Source organism: Bos grunniens, chromosome 18, assembly GCF_055505025.1.
Source record: "Bos grunniens cultivar Pamir isolate PY7600 chromosome 18, Bosgru_T2T1.0, whole genome shotgun sequence".
In the NCBI taxonomy this organism is placed as follows: Eukaryota; Metazoa; Chordata; class Mammalia; order Artiodactyla; family Bovidae; genus Bos; species Bos grunniens.
In genome coordinates, this window is record NC_141182.1 from 65,041,177 (window position 1) to 65,061,458 (window position 20,282).

The 20,282-nt window shown below is 47.7% G+C and overlaps 2 long non-coding RNA genes and 1 pseudogene across 4 annotated transcripts in view; 1 reads left to right on the plus strand and 2 right to left on the minus strand.

Moving 5' to 3' along the window:
- Positions 1-31: 31 nt before the first annotated feature.
- LOC147354802 (uncharacterized) overlaps positions 32-20,282 on the minus strand; it is a 29,869-nt gene continuing 9,618 nt past the window's right edge. Inside the window, exons 2-3 of one of the 2 annotated variants that reach the window (XR_015146609.1) lie at positions 2,946-3,223; positions 32-1,488 (exon numbers count right to left, since the gene is read on the minus strand). This is a non-coding gene — a long non-coding RNA (uncharacterized LOC147354802). Of the gene's footprint in view, positions 1,489-2,945; positions 5,193-20,282 lie in introns of those variants that run through there. The other variant, XR_015146608.1, reaches the window with a different exon arrangement.
- Positions 11,601-13,550, minus strand: LOC147354803 (large ribosomal subunit protein uL15 pseudogene; annotated as a pseudogene). Its single transcript, XR_015146699.1, has 2 exons — positions 13,545-13,550; positions 11,601-12,275 (listed from the first exon to the last, which is right to left on the minus strand). The product of XR_015146699.1 is annotated as a large ribosomal subunit protein uL15 pseudogene (transcript).
- LOC147354804 (uncharacterized) lies at positions 15,347-16,470 on the plus strand. The gene is made up of 3 exons (XR_015146622.1): positions 15,347-15,459; positions 16,031-16,102; positions 16,236-16,470. It is a non-coding gene; the product is annotated as an uncharacterized LOC147354804 (long non-coding RNA).

A 20,282-nucleotide genomic window follows, 5' to 3' on the forward strand; every position in this document is an offset into this window, starting at 1 on the left:
CATCCGTTGGATCATTGAAAAAGCAAGAAAGTTCCAGAAAAAACATCTACTTCTGCTTTATTGACTATGCCAAAGCCTTTGACTCTGGGGATCACAACAAGGTTGGGGTTGTTCCTAAAGAGTTCTCCACGTTAAAGGCGCTCATATTGTCCTCATTGTAGGTTTTCTGGTGATGTAGGAGGTGGGACTTCCTAACGAAGGCCTTTTACATTTTCTGCATGTATAAGGCCTTTCTCCAGTATGGGTTTTCTGATGCTGAAAAAGTACATTCTTGTGGCTAAACACTTTGCCACAGGTTTTCTGATGCTGAAAAAGTACATTCTTGTGGCTAAACACTTTCCCATACTCTCTACACTCATCAGGCCTCTCTTCCATGTGATTTCTCCAATGTTTAATGAAATTGGAGTGGTACTGAAAGAATTTACCACATTTGCTACATTTATGAGGCCTTTCTCCAATATGATTTTGCCAATGGTTAACAAGCTTGAACTTGTACAAGAAGAATTCCCCACATTCACAGACTGGCTTATAAAGAACAAAACAGAAAAATCACAAGGCTTTTCTACAGTAGGAGTTCTTTGATATCCAGTGAGTGTGGAGGTATACCAAAAGAATTTCCCACATTTCCTGCACTCATAAAGCCTTTCAGTGCCATGAATGCTGATGTTTAATGAGGAGGGATGTGCACCTAAATAATTTTCCACATTCACTGCACTTGGCCTTTCTACAGTATGAATTCTCTCATGCTTAATGAGTGTTGACTTAAAGAATTTCCCACTTTCACCACACTTATAAGGCCTTCTTACATTGTGACCTCTCTGATGTCTGATGAATGTGGAGCTGTACATGAAAGTTTCCCCACATTTGCTTACTCATAAGGGCTTTCTCCAGTGTGAATTCTCTGATATTTTATAAAGTAGGCTTTGTCCTTGAAGCATTTCCCGCATTTGCTGTGCTCATAAAGCTGTATTCCAGTGCGGATTTTTTGGTGCTCACCAAGTATCTGTTTTCAGCTGAAGGCTTTCCCACACTGAGTGCACCTGTAATCACTCTGTTCATGACCAAAGGCCTCCTGGCACTCAGTGTCCCCATGTGGCTGCCCCACACCATGAGGGGCCAGCTGCTGCAGAAGGCCTGTGCTGCCCAGGAAGGGCTTCCCATCTCTGCTGCAGGTCAAGGTCCTCTCTCCTGTGTGAACACTGCTGTTGGTCACAAATGAAGGTTGCCCCTCAGCCCTTCTGCAAAGTTTGTCTCTAATCTCCTTCTGGTGCTGGAAAAGGTCTGCTCCACAAATGTACAGTCCTTCATCAGGGTACATTCTGTCATGCTCAGGCAGGGGTAAAAGGTGTCTGGAGAGTGGGCCACACATGTCACTGGACTGGGCCTTCCTGGAGGATGGATCTGGCTTTGCAGTCCTGACCTCTGACATCTCTATAGAAACACCTTGCTCAGAAGAGGCCTCCTCACCCTGGGCTCCATGACAACAACCTGTAACCAGATAGATACTGGTAAAGTGCATGTTGATTTTGATGGAAAGGACAGCCCCATCAGAAATATGTGTGTCACACACACCCAAGACCAAAGCCAGAGAGAGAAAGGTCTGCTGTGCAGAGATGGACCTGGGGAGCCTCCATGATGAGAGAGCCCTGACCATGGCTAAGGACTGAAGGAAGAGTTACTGTTTCCACTGACTTGAGATGCTATGATAAAATACTACAGGCTGGCTGGCTTATAAGGAAGAAAATTTATTTCTCACACTTGTAGAAGATGGAATCTGGAGATCAGTCTGCATTTTTCTAGGGTGCAGACTTCTCATTGTCCTCATATGGTGGGAGGAGCTTTTATGACCACATGAATCTCATTCACAAGGGCTCTGCCTCCATGACCTGGTCACCCTAAAGTCCCTATCTCCCAATACTGTCACCTCGGGCACAAGGTTTTCAACATATGGATCTGGAGGTGAAACTAACATTCAGACCATAGCAGGGAGGAGAGGCAGGCGTCCAAGTAAACACGGGCATGGCTACTAGTGACAGTGAGCATTGTGGCAAAGGCTGTTTCCAGAGCTGTCAATACCTGACAGCAAACGTGACGCTACATTCCAAGAGCTATATGCATATGTGCAGACCTCAAGGCATCTCATGTACAGGTCAAATGTAGAAGACGCAAAGGGTCCAATGAAATGGAACATGTGACAAATGAAGGCCCCTACTGGTGTGCTTAGAGTGTGGCAACAGAAAGAAAAATGCAGAAGAAAAGGAAGAAGCAAGGTGTGGCCAGTGGTCGTAGCATGTCAATGGTGAACACAGAACAGGTTCCCAGCTCTGACATGACACCCTTTCCCAGGATGTTGCACCAAGCCCGGGTACTTTTAAGTGTCTCCTGCCATCGATGCAGTAATGTCCACACTCTCAGGTACCCAGGGTTCTCTCTGCTGCTCCAGGTGAAAGACAGAAAAAGGAAGGGCCAGCACATGTCCAGAGAGATTCAACACAGGGCATCTGATGTGCAAAACCTGGAAAATCCTGCCAGAATTGGAAGAGTTTGGTTCATGAACAACCACCAACCTCAGGCTATCAGCCAAGGCCTGATACCTGTGCACCCCTGTCCCAGCACCCCATTCCCACCAGATATGAGAGAACCAACAGTTCCCTGCACATCCCACCTCAGTATCACTTGCAGCTGTCTGGACATTCTGCATCCTGTGGCCAGGACTCCCTGCCACACCTTCCCCCATCAGTTGTCAGAAATGGAAACATTCCATATAACCCAGGACTAAATATAGGGTTCTGGGCCTGGTGAGAGCACATGGTCTACATATACAAGACAGAAAAAAAGAGACAGAAGTCTTGGGACACTGCCATTTCCTGAGGGCATATATATCAGGATGATAAAACCAGCAGGTGATAATTAGTACGGGTAAAAGGTGGGACCCCTCCACTCACCTGTACAGGGTCCATGCGCATCTCTGCTACTGCCATGGGGCCCTGGGGAGAGAAGGAAGCCACGAGCAGTGGACAGCAGTGGTAGGATCCTACAGCAGAGCTGGACCTCCACCCCCACCAAGCCCTGGTGTAGTGGGAGCTCAGCCTGATGGTCTAAGCTCAGTTCCTCAGAAAACAGTACTGTCTCTTACCAGCGGGGAGAAGGACTGAGCCTCAGGAAAAAGAAAATGCTGCGTAAGATATGAATGCTTCCAACCTCACAGGGCTCATCTTGGTATCTAACGTAAGGAAGACACAGCGTGTATCAGCTATGACTGTCCACAGGAACAAGTTTTTGTTTTTAGTATTTATTTACGGTCATGTCAGGTCATATTTGTAATGTGCGCAATCTTCTGTTGGGGCGTGCAGAGTTCTCTGGTGGCATGGCAGCTCCAGAGCTCGCAGGCTTAGTAACTGCAGTCTCAGGCTTAGTTGCTCCGTTCCATGCGGGATTTTAGTTCCCTGACCCAGATCAAACCAGATCACCTGCACTGGAAGGCAGATTCCTAACCATTGGACCACTGGGCGAGGTCCCGTGATCAACAGTTTTGTACATATTTTCAGTGCAAATGAAGTGGCAGAGTGGTGAAACTTGGGGGTCTTTACTTTTACTGCTAAGATCTCAGAGGATATCATACACGAAACTCTGCATTGTAAGCAAATAATATCTAGAGGTAAATCAATAACAAGCCAATTATAAAGTGTCTGCATAAATTTAAGAGTGAATAGGCTCATTTCTAGTTGCGTGTGTATTTAGAAGAATATTGATTAATTTGTGTTTAAATTAATTTTCACACATTCTTAAGTTAATGGGTCACAGAGGGACCCATTAACGGGGAGGGGCTGGGCAGGCAGGTCACCTGTCAGTCTATTCAGCGAGCAGACCCGTGAGCAGCTTCTTGGGAGCCCTTGACTGAAGCAGAGTTTCATCCCTCCTGCCCTGAGGGGTGAGGTGAGGCAGGTGCTCTCGTCCACGACCCACTGGCTGCAGCAGCCTGGCTGACCCTTCCCTCCTTCCATCGGGGTGTCCCTGAGGGTCAGCAGAGCCAGCAAGCAGAGAATCGACTCCAGCACCCACAGCAGGCTCCACAGAAGGGAAGCTCTTACCTGCTCCGGCCTCCCTTTCTACACAGGTCAGAACCCCTCCTCCGTCAGGTCTCTCTTTTCTGAGAGGCAGCATCAGGGTTGCCAGCACCCAGCCCTCATCCTGCCCTCCCAACCCGTATCACAAGGCCAATCCCAGGCACGCTGAAGACCGCCTCCTCCACCTGATCCCTCCTGGCCCAGTCCACACCCTCCACTCCTTCGATATCTCCAGCCCCACCTCCTTCCTCGGCTTCCAGACATTATGTTCGCCTCCGCATATGCCATCTCCATTTGGTGACACCTCCATCTTGATAGCGTCAGGATCAACATATCCAAATACAACAAGGATCTTCCCCCTGGAACCTGCTCTCTTGCCGACTTCCCCATCTACATATTTTCAGGCCAAAAAATCCCTGAGATGGCCCTTCACTCCCTGCTTCTGCTCACAGTCACACATGGCACATCAGAAAATCCTGTACGCTCTACTGACGAAACCTACCCAGAGTCTCACCCCATCTCCCGCTACCTCCCTGGTCCAGCCTCTCCCATAATTCTCCTGGGGTCTATCGCGGTGGCTTCCTTAGCAGTCTCCCTGCCTCCATTCGCATCCTTTTCTTCCAATTTTTATCTTCTAACTCTGGACACGGTTTTCCAATCCCCACTCCCTGCACAATCTTCCATGGCTCCCACCTGCTCAGGCTGCCATTTCAGGTGAGTCACCTCGTTCCCTTCTGTCCCAGAAAAAAAGTGACCCCAGGTTTCCCCAAGGCTGCCGACTCGGTAGCATCTGCAAGCCGTGCACCATCGCCCCCGAGGGAACTCTCTCCCTCACCCTGGCTCACTGGCTGAAAGGCGACCGCTCGCAAGGCCGGCCTCAGTTCTGGATTCTATGGCTGACCGGCAGGGATCTGAGCGGGCGTTCCTCGGTCCGGATCTGGGACTCGGGCCAGGTGGGGGCCCGGGAGACGAAGAACCCACGTGAGCCGACCTCATCCCTGAGCCTCACCTCCCGCTTTTTGGCCACCATCACTTGGGTGCCCGACGAGGGACATTTAAGCCTTCACTGTGGCCTGCCAGGCTCTTCTGTCCATGGAATTCTCCAAGCCAGGATACTGGGGAGGGAAGACGGGTAAGAACTCCGGAAGTTCCGGCCCAGTGGATGCGCACGCAGCCACTCTCCCACCTCTAACCTCTCATTGGTCCAGCCGCCGCCTATCGCCGGGTCAGTGAGGGTTCAGCAGGCCTATGTTTTCGTCCTCATGCATGCAGGAGCCGGCCGGTTTTCGTGCTGTTTTCACCGTTCTTAGGGCTTTTTCTGAGTGGGGACCGAAGTGAATGGATCGCGCGAGGAGAGACGTTGGCCCGCTGTCCATAGCCGACTGTGAGCCCCCCACCCCCACCCCCGGAGCCCACAATCGACGGCGCTGCCCTCGTTGCCGCCCGCGGGGAAAGCCGGGTGGGGAGAGGCGGCTAGGTGGCTAGTGCATTGATACAGAAAATCCTTTAGTTGCAGCTCCACACTCATTAGACATTGGAGGAGTCCCACTGGAAAAAGGCCTTTTTAGTCCCGTTAATGTGGGAACGTTTTGTAGTTAAAACTCCAGATTCAGTAAAAACTAGCGAATTCACGTTGATGTGAGGCCTTTTGAGAACAGCGGATATGGGAACATCGTTGCATGCGACTCCGGTCTTAAACATGGTTGAATTTACCCTGGAGAAATGCCTTCTGAGTGCAATGAATGTTGGAAAGTCTATACCAAAACTAGCCAAACTTCATTTAGCTCCAAAAAATTCACACCAGAAAAAGATATTAGGAAGGAAGCAAATGGGGAAATAACTTCAGCCAAAAGTCAGCTCTGATCGGTGATGTGAAGTACGTATTATGTACTTTGTGAAGTACGTATTATGTACTTTGGGGTTTGTTTTCTTTCTTGTCGTGTTAAAACACACATACATAAAACTTGCCATCTTAAGAATTTTAGTGTGCAGTTAAGTATTGTCAAGTACATTCTTACTGTCATGCAACTAACGTCCAGAGCTCCTCTTCCTCTTGCAAAAATGCAACTCTGTACCCATTAAATAACAAATGCTCCTCTCCTCCTCCATCCCCTGGCAACCACTATTCTACTCTCTGAATTTGACTGCCCTAACTGCAACATCCGCTGGATCATTGAAAAAGCAAGAGAGTTCCAGAAAAACATCTATTTCTGCTTTATTGACTATCCCAAAGCCTTTGACTGTGTGGATCACAATAAACTGTGGAAAATTCTGAAAGAGACGGGAATACCAGACCACCTGACCTGCCTCTCGAGAAACCTATATGCAGGTCAGGAAGCAACAGTTAGAACTGGACATGGAACAACAGACTGACTCCAAATAGGAAAGGGAGTACGTCAAGGCTGGATATCGTCACCCTGCTTATTTAACTTCTATGCAGAGTACATCATGAGAAACGCTGGGCTGGAAGAAGCACAAGCTGGAATCAAGATTGCCGGGAGAAATATCAATAACCTCAGATATGCAGATGACACCACCCTTATGGCAGAAAGTGAAGAGGAACTAAAAAGCCTCTTGATGAGAGTGGAAGAGGAGAGTGAAAAAGTTGGCTTCAAGCTCAACATTCAGAAAACTAAGATCATGGCATCTGGTCCCATCACTTCATGGCAAATAGATGGGGAAACAGTGTCAGACTTTATTTTTTTGGGCTCCAAAATCACTGCAGATGGTGACTGCAGCCATGAAATTAAAAGACACTTGCTCCTTGGAAGAAAAGTTATGACCAAACTAGATAGCATATTAAAAAGCAGAGACATTACTTTGATAACAAAGGTCCATCTAGTCAAGGCTATGGTTTTTCCAGTGGTCATGTATGGACGTGAGAGTTGGACTGTGAAGAAAGATGCTTTTGAACTGTGGTCTTGGAGAAGACTCTTGAGAGTCCCTTGGATTGCAAGGAGATCCAACCAGTTCATCCTAAAGGAAATCAGTCCTGGGTGTTCATTGGAAGGACTGATGCTGAAGCTGAAACTCCAATACTTTGGCCACCTCATGCGAAGAGTTGAGTCATTGGAAAAGACCCTGATGCTGGGAGGGATTAGGGGCAGGAAGAGAAGGGGACGACAGAGGATGAGATGGCTGGATGGCATCACCGACTTGATGGACATGAGTTTGGGTGAACTCCGGGAGTTGGTGATGGACAGGGAGGCCTGGCGTGCTGCGGTTCATGGGGTTGCAAAGAGTTGGACACAACTGAGCGACTGAACTGAACTGCCTCATGTAAGGAGAATCATACAGATTGTGTCTTTCTGAAGACTTCAGTTAGTATAATTTCACATTTCATCTGTCACTTCATATTTCAGAAGTCCCTTCTTTTTTAAGGCTGAATAATACTCAATAGTATGTGTACACCACATGTTAACGCATTCACCCATTGATGGACACTTATTTTCTCCCCATTATTTTGGCTGTTGTAAAGACTGCTACTGTGAGAATGGCTGCACAGATATGTCCTTGTGATACTGCCTTCAATTCTTTTGGGTGTATAGCCAGAATTGGAACCGCTTGTCCATTCTGTTCTTGTTCTGTGTCCATTCTGTTTTTGATATTTTGAAGTTTCCTCTATTGGATGTACCATTTTATGTTTCCATCAAAGGTTCACAGAGTTCCAGTGTCTCCACAGCCACCTCAACATAATTTTACTTTCCATTTCATGTTTCGTAGTAGGTGTCCGAATGGATGTGAAGTAGTGTCTGATTGTGGTTTTATTTACGAGCATATAGTTCTTGGCCATTTGTGTGTATTCATTTTTAAAACGTGTTTGGACTTTACCGGTGGTTCCGTGGTTAAGAATTCACCTGCCAATGCAAGGGACATGGATTCAATCCCTGGTCCAGGAAGATTCCATGTGCCACAGGGCAACTGAGATCTGCAACCACTGAAGCCTGCATGCCTAGAGCCTCTGTTCTGCAAGAGAAGCCACTACAGTGAGCAGCCTGCACACCACATGAAGAGTGACGCCCACTCGCTGCAACTAGGGAGCCTTGTGCACAGCAACGAAGACTCAGTGCAGCTGTAAATTAAAAAATTGTCTATGTTTACCACTTTTAAGTATTTTTTTAGGTTATTTTTCTCATTGAGTTGTAGCAGTTCCTTATGTATCTAGATACTTACCAAATATACAATTTGTCAATGTTTTTCTTCCATTCAGTGGGTTGCCTTTTCACTGTTAGTTGTGTCTTTGCACAGAACTTTGTATCTTTATTTTTCCTTTTGTTTCCTATGCTTTTCATGTCAACACCAAAAAAACTTTCAAATCCAGTGTCATGAAGCGTTCCCCTATGTACTCCCCTGCTTTATGGGTTTACGTCGTACTGTCAGGTCACTGATCACTTTGAACTCGTTTTCGACCGTAGTGTGAGAGCCCGACCTCACTCATGCAAGTGCAGGTTCCACTTTCCTCCCGTTTGCTGGAGAGACTGTCCTCCCACTGAAATGTCTCGGCACTCCTGTCGGTTATTTCTTTAAATATATTGGCTTCCAGTTCTGGGCACTCTGTTCTGCTTCCGTGGTCTAAAAGTTTGCTTTTATGACAGTACCACAGTGTTTCACTACTTTTTAAATTTTTATCACAGTATTGTTGACTTTATTAAAATGTTGTGTTAGTTTCAGGTGTACAGCAAGGTGAATCAGCTGTACATGTACACGTATCCACTCTTTTTAAGATTCTTCTTACAGAGTATTGAGTAGAGTTCCCTGTGCTACACAACAGGTGATTACTAGTTATCTTGAAATGTAATTTTATGAAAATACTATCTTGATCCACTTTGAAGTCCCTGGCTTTATGCTAGTTTTTTTTTTTTTTTTTTCATGTTTTTTTTTTTTCCTTGTTAATTTTGTGTTTAGTTGATCTATCCATAAGTATGAGTGGGGTATTAAAGTCTCCCACTATTATTGTGTTATTGTTAATTTCTCCTTTCATACTTGTTAGGATTTGTCTTACATACTGTGGTGCTCCCATGTTGGGTGGATATATATTTATAATTGTTATATCTTCTTCTTGGATTGATCCTTTGATCATTATGTAGTGACCTTCTTTGTCTCTTTTCACAGCCTTTGTTTTAAAGTCTAATTTATCTGATACGAGTATTGAGACTCCTGCTTTCTTTTGGTCCCAATTTGCATGGAAAATCTTTTTCCAGCCCTTCACTTTCAGTCTGTATGTGTCCCCTGTTTTGAGGTGGGTCTCTTGTAGACAACATATGTAGGGGTCTTGTTTTTGTATCCATTCAGCCAGTCTTTGTCTTTTGGTTGGGGCATTCAACCCATTTACGTTTAAGGTAATTACTCATAAGTATGATCCCGTTGCCATTTACTTTATTGTTTTGGGTTCGAGTTTATACACCATTTTTGTGTATAAAAAATGTGTCCTCCCATTTCAGTGGGAGGACAGTCTCTCCAGCAAACGGGAGGAAAGTGGAACCTGCACTTGCATGAGTGAGGTCGGGCTCTCACACTACGGTCGAAAACGAGTTCAAAGTGATCAGTGACCTGACAGTACGACGTAAACCCATAAAGCAGGGGAGTACATAGGGGAACGCTTCATGACACTGGATTTGAAAGTTTTTTTGGTGTTGACATGAAAAGCATAGGAAACAAAAGGAAAAATAAAGATACAAAGTTCTGTGCAAAGTTATTTCCTCTTTTGAAGCAGCTGATTGAGTCCACACCCAATCACTGTCCATATCAGACATTCACACTCTGGACTGCCATACACCGTCCCTTATGTTCCAGGGCCAGAATACCAGGCAACTGAGACAGCCTCTGTACCCTTTCTCCTTGAAGTTATTCCAACTAGGTCATTATGGGGAGCCTGGGAATCCTAGCTAGCCGCACAGCACTTCCTATATACAGGGTGCTCCCTACAGTGCAGGTTGCTTACCGTGTCTCTGTACAGCCTGTTGTGTGCCCCACCTGATGCCCTTATCCCATTGTAAGCCTAAGGAACACATTTCTGCCTTTTATCTAGCCAAGTGTCATCAAAAACATTTAAATCTTACAAAACGACTGCACACCCAGAAGAGTATTAGGAATGCAGTGAACATTGAAAGTTATTCAGCCTAAACAGTTATTAGCCTAAACTGAAACAGCACTCAGTTCAGTTGCTCAGTCATGTCCCACTCTGTGACCCAATGGACTGCAGCATGCCAGGCTTCCCTGTCCGTCACCAATTGCCGGAGCTTGCTCAAACTCATGTCCATCAAGTTGGTGATGCCACCCAACCATCTCATCCTCTGTCGTCACCTTCTCCTTCCTGCCTTCAATCTTTCCCAACATCAGGGTCTTTTCGATGAGTCAGTTATTTGCATCAGGTGGCCAAAGTATTGGAGTTTCATCTTCAGCATCAGTCCTCCCAATAAATATTCAGGATGAATTTCCTTTAGGATTGGCTGGTTTGATCTCCTTGCAGTCCAAGGGACTCTCAACAGTTCTCACAACACCACAGTTTCAAAGCATCAATTCTTCAGCGCTCAACTTTATAGTTCAACTCTCACATCAATACATGACTACTGGAAAAGCCATAGCTCTGGCTAGATGGACCTTTGTTAGCAAAGTAATGTCTCTGCTTTTTAATATGCTGTCTAGGGTGGTCAGAGCTTTTCTTCCAAGGAGTAAGCATCTTTTAATTTCATGGCTGCAGTCACCATCTGCAGTGATTTTGGGGATTAAAAAAAAAAAAAAAGTCTCTCACTGTTTCCATTGTTTCCCCATCTATTTGCCATAAAGTGATGGGACCAGATGCCATGATCTTCGTTTTCTGAATGTTGAGTTTTAAGCCAGTTCATCAAGAGGCTCTTTAGTTCCTCTTCACTTTCTGCCATAAGGATGGTGTCATCTGCATATCTAAGGTTATTGATATTTCTCCTGGCAATCTTGATTCCAGCTTCTGTTGCATCCAGCCTGGCACTGTGCATGATGTACTCTGCATATAAGTTAAATAAGCAGGGTGACAATATACAAACTTGAAGTACTCCTTTCCCAATTTGGAACCAGTCTGTTGTTCCATGTCTGGTTCTAACTGTTGCTTCTTGACCTGCATACAGGTTTCTCAAGAGACAGGTCAGGTGGTCTGGTATTCCCATCTATTGAAGAATTTTCCAGTTTCCTGTGATCCACACAGTCAAAGGCTTTGGTGTAGTCAATAAAGCAGAAGTCGATGTTTTTCTGGAACTCACTTCCTTTTTTGAGATCCAATGGATGTTGGCAATTTGATCTCTGGTTCCTTTGCCTTTTCTGAATCCAGCTTGAACATCTGGAAGTTCACAGTTCACATACTTTTGAAGCCTTGCTTGGAGATTTTGAGCATTACTTTGCTAGGATGTGGTATGAGTGCAATTGTGCATAGTTCGAGCATTCTTTGGCATTGCCTTTCTTTGGGATTGGAATGAAAACTGACCTTTTCCTGTCCTGTGGCCACTGCTGAGTTTTCAAAATTTGCTCTCAAATCGAGTACAGCACTTTCACAGCATCATCTTTTAGGATTTGAAATAGCTCAACTGGAATTCCATCACCTCCACTAGCTTTGTTTGAAGTGACACTTCCTGAGGCCCACTTGACTTCGCATTCCAGGATGTCTGGCTCTATGTGAGTGATCACACCATCGTAGTTATCTTTGTCATGAAGATCTTTTTTGCGTAGTTCTTCTGTGTATTCTTGCCACCTCTTTTTATTTTTATTTTTTGAAAAGCACTTAACATTTAATGAATTTCCCAGCATGTGGCTTCAAGCCACCAGGACACAAGCCGCACCTACACCCTTAATCTTCTCCTCAGCTCTTCTGCTGAAGAATTTGGCCTTCACAATGACAGGCTGCTTTGGGAGCATTCCTTTCCCCAGAACTTTGTAGTAACCTGATCGCACCACATCAGTGATAGGAACAGCTCCTGTCTTGTTCTTGGCAGCGTTTACTCGTGTCTGCTCACTAACCAAGGCCCACAATTTATCAAGGTTGATAGTCGGGCAGAAACTCTGGTTCCTTAAAGAGGATCCTGGGTGACACTTGTCGACGTTGATCCCGTGATGATGCATGCCACCAGCATTACCTCGGCCTCCCAGGTGTTTCCGGTGTTTGCCGATGCGGCCGTGGCCGTGGCTCACGTGGCCCCTAAGTTTCCGGGTCTTCCTTAGTCTGGATGGCAGGACGGCGGCCTAGACGAAAGACCACCACCTCTTTTTAGTATCTTCTGCTTCTGTTAGGTCCATACCATTTCTGTCCTTTGTTGTGCCCATCTTTGCATGAAATGTTCCCTTGGTATCTCTAATTTTCTTGAAGAGATCTCTAGTCTTTCCCATTCTGTTGTCTTCCTCTATTTCTTTGCATTGATCGCTGAGGGAGGCTTTCTTATCTCTCCTTGGTGTTCTTTGAAACTCTGCATTCAGATGGGTGTATCTTTCCTTTTCTCCTTTACCTTTAGCTTCTCTTCTTTTCTCAGCTATTTGTAAGGCCTCCTCAAACAGCCATTTTGCCTTTTTGCATTTGTTTTCTGGGAATGGTCTTGATCACTGCCTCCTGTACAATGTCAGGAACCTCCATCCATAGTTCTTCAGGCACGCTGTCTGTCAGATCTAATCCCTTGAATCTATTTGTCATTTCCACTGTATAATCATTAGGGATTTGATTTAGTTCATACATGAATGGTCCAGTGGCTTTCCCTACTTTCTTCAATTTAAGCCAGAATTTTGCAATAAGTTCATGATCTGAGCCACAGTCAGCTCCAGGTCTTGTGTTTGCTGACTGTATAGAGCTTCTCCATCTTTGGCCACAAAGAATATAATCAATCTGATTTTGGTATTGACCATCTGGTGATGTCCATGTGTAGAGTCTTCTCTTGTGTTGTTGGAAAAGGGTGTTTGCCATGACCAGTGCGTTCTCTTGGCAAAACTCTGTTAGCCTTTGGCCTGTTTCTTTCTGTACTCCAAGGCCAAACTTGCCTGTTACTCCAGGTATCTCTTGACTTTCTACTTTTGCATTCCAGTCCCCTATAATGAAAAGGACATCTTTTTGGGGTGTTAGTTGTAGAAGGTCTTGTAGGGTTTCACAGAGCCATTCAACTTCAGATTCTTCAGTATTACTGGTTGGGATATAGACTTGGATTACTGTCATGTTGAATGGTTTGCCCTGGAAAGGAACAGAGATCATTCTGTCATTTTTGAGATTGCACCCAAGTACTGCATTTCAGACTCTTTTGACTATGAGGGCTACTCCATTTCTTCTAAGGGATTCTTGCCCACAGTAGTAGATATAATGGTCATCTGAATTAAATTCTCCTATTTCAATCCATTTTAGTTCACGGATTCCTAAAACGTCAATGTTCACTCTTGCCATCTCCTGTTTGACCACTTCCAATTTGCCTTGATTCATGGACCTAACATTCCAGGTTTCTATGCAATATTGTTCACTGCAGCGTCAGACTTTACTTCCATCACCAGTCACATCCACAACTGGGTGCTCTTTTCACCTTGGCTGATGTCTCTTCATTCTTTCTGGAGTTATTTCTCCCTTATTCTCCAGTAGCATATTGGGCACTTACCTACCTGGGGAATTCATCTTTCAGTGTCAGAAAGACTTCAGAACTTCCAGGGAATTTGATGTTGGAGGCCAGTGGGATTTGATTACAGAACTTACACAGGAATGGGAAAAGTCTTGGAGAGCACAAACGTTGTGTGCACGAGGCCCCAGGAGAAAGGAGCAGTGAGCCCACAAGAGACTGACCCAGACTTGCCTGTGAGTGTTTAGGAGTCTCTGGCAGAGGCGTGGGCCAGTGGTGGCCTGCTGCAGGGTCGGGGGACTGAGTGCAACAGTGCATGCATGGGACGTTTTGCAGGCGGTCACCATTATCTTCATTACCTCCATCATAGTTTGGTCTCAGGTCAAACAACAGGGAGGGAGCACAGCCCCACCCATCAACAGAAAATCAGGTTAAAGATTTACCGAGCATGGCCCTGCCCATCAGAACAAGACCCAGTTTCCCCCTCAGTCAGTCTCTCCCATCAGGAAGCTTCCATAAGCCTCTTATCCTTCACCATCAGAGGACAGACAGACTAAAAACCACAGTCACAGAAAACTAACCAACCTGATCACATGGACCACAACCTTGTCTAACTCAATGAAACTATGAGCCATGCCGTGTAGGGCCACCCAAGACGAACGGGTCACGGTGGAGAGTTCTAACAAAACGTGGTCCACTGCATAAGGGAATGGCAAACCACTTCAGTATTCTTGCCTCGAGAACCCCATGAACAGTGTGAAACAGCACTAGTAAATTTAAATCAGGGAAACATCTTAGGTGTGTGGGCCATGTACTTCTTTCCTTGTCCTACATACTCACAGAGCAAGTTCTGGAGGTTAGTCTTTGTGAAGGAAGAATCAGCCAGGAATTGAACTGCAAGCATCCAGACATCCTAGGGAACTTCTCTTAAGTCCCGAGTCCAACGGAGGCTTTCACAGTAACCTCGCCCTTTGGGACCTGCCTGGAATCCTTGCCAATATGTTAGAGAGCCTTCCCTCCTCCACCACATGGCACGGACGCAGTGCGTGTGAGTCAGTGTACATGTAGACAGTGACACTTTCACCCTTCCTCTGGAGGGCTCAGCAGCCTCCTGACTCTGGGATGTCTCCCTCCCCACCCCCCTCCACAGTTTTGGGTGTGGTGATATGCAGCCCTGGACCAGATGACTCTGGCTGCTTCTGCAGGCAGCTTGTGGAGACATCCCTTCTTGGTGAGTAGATTTGATTGACTTGTAGTTGTTGGGTTGATTTTTCCACCCTCAAAGTCACCCAGGCCCGGGTTATCAGCAGAGCTCAGAAGGGTGTGAAACTCCTGTCTCCCACATCAAAGCTCTCTAGACACAGGGACCACCACCCTACTCACCTGTCCGGCGACGTCAAGATTCTCCCATTCTCTCGCTCGTGAACTCTGTCTTGGTAACAGAGATGTTTCGTTGCCCGCATCTGCTCTCACGTATGTGTACCATTCTTAGTGATGCCCTTCTTCCCTGTTCATGTCTCTGGTCCTGTCATCCCACCCCTCAGAACACAGTGCCTGCTGTGTGGAGCATCCAGACCACCGGCGGCCCCCCTCTGAGTGACCACAGCCATGAAGATGATATAGAGAAAACTGGACGATAGAATGAACCCTAGTGGGCCCTTCACCCATTGCGGTGCAGCTCATTCCTAATTCTGGCGCTGGGGGGCCCTGGTCTCTTTACGAGCCCTTGTCCCAAAGCGCTCCGAGGAATGGGAAGAAGAACTCTCTGCTTCGAACCAAGGATCATTTCCTGAGAGTAAATGCTCTGCAATCTCCAACTCATGGATCCCAGGGCTCAGATTCAGGTACAGCTACAACCCAATTATTTTGCAAGGAGCTAGAAGAGCATACATCTTCAAAATGCCACTTTTGCATAGAATATAGAAACCACGAGCTATTCTTCAGACATTGCACATTTAGCAGGAAAAATGACTATTTCCCACTAAGAGCTGTAGGCGTCCTGTCCTGTATGTGCCAGGACAGAATACCACAGGAGGGTCTGTGCCCTTGGCAGCACAGTGCGCACATCTGATTGTACAAAAGGCGCCAAGGAGGGCTCGGAGTGAGGACTTGTTATATCTCTGTGGACAATACTTTTCTTTAAAACCAAAGGTCACATTGATTATTTCATCCAGTTTTGAAATTAGCCCCAAAGAGTTTTCCAGCCATAGGAGGAAATTTGAAAACACCCTGACTGATAAGAGCGTCTTGGGGGCATCAGACTACAGGCAGACTGTGGGACTCACACATGCTACGGGCTCACCCTGGTTTGCCCGGTAAACTTCTAGGCTCTTTACAACACTTCATAGAAACTCTTCTCTTTTCCTTTTTTTTTTCCCTGCAAAAAGCATTGTGGTTTCCCTTTGACTGTTTCAGCTTGAGGCTGAACCTTCGGAAGAGAAACGCCCAGTCCAGCCGGGGACCAGCCGGCCTGCGGAGGTTGGTCAGGTGGGCAACCATCTTGCGTTTCACCTGCTTGTGCAGGACATGGCTCCAGGAATCAGGGAGGGGGGTCGGCAAGGGGAAAGCCCGGGGCCTGGGGACCCACGAAGGCCTGGTTCAGGTTCTTATCCGTGAGCAGGGCGGCCCCATGGCGTCCGCGGTCTGACCCCTCGACCCCGGACCGCTTCTGCACGTTCTGGAAGAGGGCGCAGCCACAGCATTAGATCTGCATTTTCAAGAGGCTCGGGGACCCCCTGCTTCTCCTCCGTCAATCTGAGGAACCGTGGCCCACCCCTTCCAGAGCCGCCTCGTCGTCGGGGTGGAAAGAGAAGCCCTCAGAGGTAGGGTAGGAGGCCCGTAGATGCATGTTGACCAGGCGGGTGACGCGGTCTCCATCTGGGTGGAGAAATTATACCAAATCTGGGAGCTCACAGCTGGCTGGCAATAAGCAGCTCAGCTCAGAAAATGGTGTTGGCTGGTCCCAGAGGTCAAGGACGTTGAGTGGGTGATCCTGGAGGTTACGACTGAATAAAGGTTTGGAGGGTGATCGGAGGCTGAAGGAAGGGGCATCCTGGGTCTGTTCCGACCAAACACTGTGGAAGTTAGACCCGTAGGATCGCCCAGAAACTTTCATGATATTCAGCCGTGAGATTTCTTCTCCGTGTTTGCTTTTCTGAATTTAACAGGAATTTACCCTGCATGCATGGTTAGTCACTTGTCACGTGACCCTCTTCGCAACCCTGTGGACTGTGGACCTCCAGGCTCCTCTGTCCATGAGATTCTCCAGGCAAGAATACTGGAGTGGATTGCCATGCCCTCCTCCAGGGGATCTTCCCAACCCAAGGACTGAACCTGTGTCTCCCATATCTCCTGCATTGGCCCATGTGTGTGTGTTTTTTTTTTTTTTACAAGTAATGCCACCTGGGAAGCCTGGAATTTAATTTTGCTATGTATTTTACTAGGATTGCTGTAGCTGAAATTCAATACATAGCAAACTTCTCAGGTAGTCTTAGAAATGCTTGTCCACTAGAGAGGAAAGACTTCAAGAAACACCAGGAGGAAGAAAGAATTAGGACTTAGCCAGGACGGCTACACAGCGCGGTGATCATCTCTGCCCCTCTGGGTAAAACAAACCATCCAAACAACGGTTCACACTCCGGACAAATAGTTCTTCCCTTCCCCAAACCGCCCTTAATCCACTGTCCCTGAAACTGACTCGGCACACGCTGGCGCTCCAGTAGAGACCGTCACCTCCCCCAGCCCTGTCGCCGGCTCTGTCCCCTTCAGACTGGGCCCTCACAGCAGGCACTTCCCACAAGGTCTGCTGCCCCTGCGCGTGGGCCGATTGCTCCTGTGTGCAACTGGTCTGCAAACGTGTGAGTCTGCCGGTGAGGCAAGGTGAGCACCGACTCCTGTTCTGAGCGCCGTCAGTGTAGAACCCTAGGCAGAGGTTGCTGGGCAGAATCGGCCCATCTCCATGGCAACCACTGTCGTGGGCCATCTTGTTTGTCATGACCCATACTGTCCCTAACCAGCCAGCTCCCATCTCCATATTAGGTCAAGGGGGCACCAAAAGAGCTCCGACCAATGACTTAACACCACCCCTGTCCCTAAGAATTTTCTTTATCCTGAGCCTATAAAAATTGGCCAAACGCCACAAAGGCGTCGCCTCTCCCTGTCAGGAAGTCAGCCTGCTGTCTTCTCAAGGCCCCTCACTACCTCTTTCTTTCTTTTGCTCTCAGTAAACTCTCTCTTCTAAAATACTATGTCTGGAAACTCTTTTCCAACCCACGCTCAGACTGCCCCAACCATCAGCACACCATCAAACCTGCAGGGGCGGCGGTAGGTTGGGGAAGGACAGGGTTGTCTCCCAGCCAGGCCGAGGCTGCCTGGTCACACTCAGTCCATGTGCGTGATTGTGAGCCTGTGTGTGACCCACACACCAGGCTCTGGGGCCTCCCTCTCCCGTGCCTGTCTCCCTGGAGCCTGTGTGCATTTGTGTCCTCACACTCCCATCCATTCCCATGAGCCTCTGATGTGTGTTGCACACCCTGGTCGTGTTCTTGTGTCTCCCAACTCTCATACACCTCTTCTGTCATGGACATGGAGGAATGTGTATGTGTGTGCAGGCTTGCGGAGGGGTGTCAGCCTGCAGACCCCACCTGTGTATGTGCACGACCTCCAAGTTGTGCTGAGTGTATCTTCATGTTACTGAGTTCAGCGGTTCCTTCCCTTGGCGAGCATAGCCAGTGAACACACCAAGGACTTTTGGGTAATTCAGAGGCATTTATTCCTTGTGACAAGGAGATGGGGAGCTAGCTCGCCAAGCCCTGCACTGGGAAAGAAGTTGTAATCCTGGGGGCATGCATAAATGCATATTCAGGAGAGGCTGGGCCCGGGAAAAGTCACTGTCTGGGAGTCAGTAGGCCCCAGGCTGTTTGCTCACAGTGTCTAATCTCTTGGGATTCACTGTAACGTCTCAGACCGGGTGGGTATTTGGAACTTCCAGCAGTGGATCTCCTGCAGTCTCTTAGAGCATTTCCCTTAGCAAGCCCTGATGGTAAACTCTTTCTCTGTCCCTTTGAGATACACGGTAAAGCTTTCGAAGTACTTCCCTAGTGGCTCGGAGGTTAAAAAAAAAAAAATCCGCCTGCCGATGCCTATTAGGGAATGTTTAACAGGAGGACCCCTACGTGCTGTTTCTCACAAGTCCTTTGTTTCTTTTTAGGCAGAACAGCACGCTGCTCCCAGGAACTGGGGTCATTGTGTGAGACAGGCTTGAGTCTCCTTTAGAAAACATTCTCTGAACCACAAAACTGCTTAGTCTCGACCCCCTTTCTTGAGATACGGATTGTCTCCTGACCTTGTGACCATCACCCTCCCTTGTCCCCTTGGTAACGTTACTGTGTGTTTGGTTTTCTGGTCTTCATCCCTGACGAAGGAAACTCCCTGTGCCACAGCCTATAACTCACAGGAAACTCACTAAAGCACCTTTGCTCCATCAGCGCGTGGGCCCCGTGTCCTTCTCTGTCACTCTCTCTCTTCAGCTGATTCCCTGGAGCACAGAGACCCGTCTTGCTCTCTCTCCTGCCCGGGCTTCTAAGACTCTCTCAAGAAGGCACTCTGTGCTTTCACCCCCTCGAGAGGGCGCCCGGTGCCTTCGTGAGAGACGCAAGTCCTGTGTTAAGGACTTCGTTGGTTTTCTGCATAAACCAGGGAGTATCAGCCTCTCTCTCTCTTTCACTTTCTTATCGTCGCCTCCAGACCGCCAGGTCCCGGTCCATTAAAGGACCCCAACACCAATGCCAGATACACAAGAGACGTGGGTTCGATCCCTGGGTGGGGAAGATGCCCCTGGAGAAGAAAATGGCGAACCCACTCCAGTATTCTCGCCCGGCCCATCGACCGGCCGCCATGGGGAGTCGGACAGGGTCTCCCGAGACCGGCCTGCCTGCAGGCAAACCAGAAAACCCCGAGGCTGGGCTCTGCCTCCTTTACCCTTAGGCCCCAGGGTCTGGGACAGCGGGAGGGCCTGGAGGCCCAGACTCCGACGTGCGGGCGGAATCAGGGGCGGCTTGACCTCAGTGTGGTGTTTTTCTTCGCAGGAAACTAGCGGGGTGCCCCAGCCCACCGGTGGCTCAGTGGTAAAGAACCTGTCTGCCACGCAGTAGACGCGGGTTGGAGCCTTGGGTTGGGAAGATCCCCTGGAGGAGGAAATGGCAATGCGCTCCAGTATTCCGGCATGTAGGGCTACAGTCCAGGGGAACGCAAAGAGTTCTCACAGCCAAGGGTACCCCCCCCCAAAATTTGGGGCCACCTCTTTAGAAAGGGGAACCATCAAGGAAGATGGGGCCTCCAGATCCCTGGCTCCCAGCGCGTAACAGCGGCATCATGCTCCAGGATGAGAACTTCTAGCATTCCTCTGGATACAGGCAAGTGGCTCCTCTAGTATCATCTAAATTTCCAGGCACATTCAGGGTAAACTAACAAATGGAGTTTTGTCAAGCCTCCTGTCCCTTGAAGACAAATGAGCGTTCTTCCTGAGTTCCTGCGTGTAATGGGCCTCTAACTGGTAATGGGCCTAGTGGAAACCCACTAGACTATTCATGTATGACCTAAATCAAATCCCTTACGACTATACAGTGGAAGTGACAAATAGATTCAAGGGATTAGATCTGATAGAGTA